Below are 1,274 nucleotides of genomic sequence, written 5' to 3' on the forward strand. Positions count from 1 at the left end.
TGAGTGAGGAGAGAGGTGAGGGGGGAGAGGAGTGAGTGAGGAGAGAGGTGAGTGAGTGAGGAGAGAGGTGAGTGAGTGAGTGAGGAGAGAGGTGAGTGAGGGGGGAGAGGAGTGAGTGAGGAGAGAGGTGAGTGAGTGAGGAGGTGAGGGGGGGGGAGAGAGGTGAGTGAGTGAGTGAGGAGAGAGGTGAGTGAGTGAGAAGAGAGGTGAGGGGGGAGAGAGGGGAGTGAGGGTGAAAGTGTAACCCGATAAGTGAGTGAAGGAGCGAGTGAATGAAGAAGTGAATGAATGAATAAGCGAATGAGTGAGCCGGTGAGAGGAAAGAGAGATGAGAGATATGAGTGAAATATGAGAGAGCGTGGTGGGGGGTGGGGGTGGGTGGGGGAGAAGGGAGAGTGTGGGGTGAGTGCGAAGGGAGAGATTGGATGAGTTGATGGGAGTCCCTTACACAGTGGCAGTTCGGGGGAAAGTGTGAGGGGGGAGCGAGCGGGTGTGGGGATATCACGGGGAGATGGGGGAGAGATGGGGAAGGGATACGTGTTGCATCTGGGGATACGCGAGAGAAGGGACGTGCACACACACTGACACAGTAAACACACACACACACTGACACAGTAAACACATACACACTGACACAGTAAACACATACACACTGACACAGTAAACACATACACACTGACACAGTAAACACATACACACTGACACAGTAAACACACACACACTGACACAGTAAACACATACACACTGACACAGTAAACACATACACACTGACACAGTAAACACACACACACTGACACAGTAAACACATACACACTGACACAGTAAACACATACACACTGACACAGTAAACACACACACACTGACACAGTAAACACATACACACACTGACACAGTAAACACATACACACTGACACAGTAAACACACACACACTGACACAGTAAACACATACACACTGACACAGTAAACACACACACACTGACACAGTAAACACACACTGACACACTGACACAGTAAACACACACTGACACACTGACACAGTAAACACACACACACTTGACACAGTAAACACACACACACACTGACACAATAAACACACACACACACTGACACAGTAAACACACACACACACTGACACAGTAAACACACACACACACTGACAGTAAACACACACACTGACACACACACACTGACACAGTAAACACACACACTGACACAGTAAACATACACACTGACACAGTAAACACACACTGACACACTGACACAGTAAACACAC

Source organism: Lampetra fluviatilis, chromosome 67 (genome assembly GCF_964198595.1).
Source record: "Lampetra fluviatilis chromosome 67, kcLamFluv1.1, whole genome shotgun sequence".
NCBI classification, from domain to species: Eukaryota; Metazoa; Chordata; class Hyperoartia; order Petromyzontiformes; family Petromyzontidae; genus Lampetra; species Lampetra fluviatilis.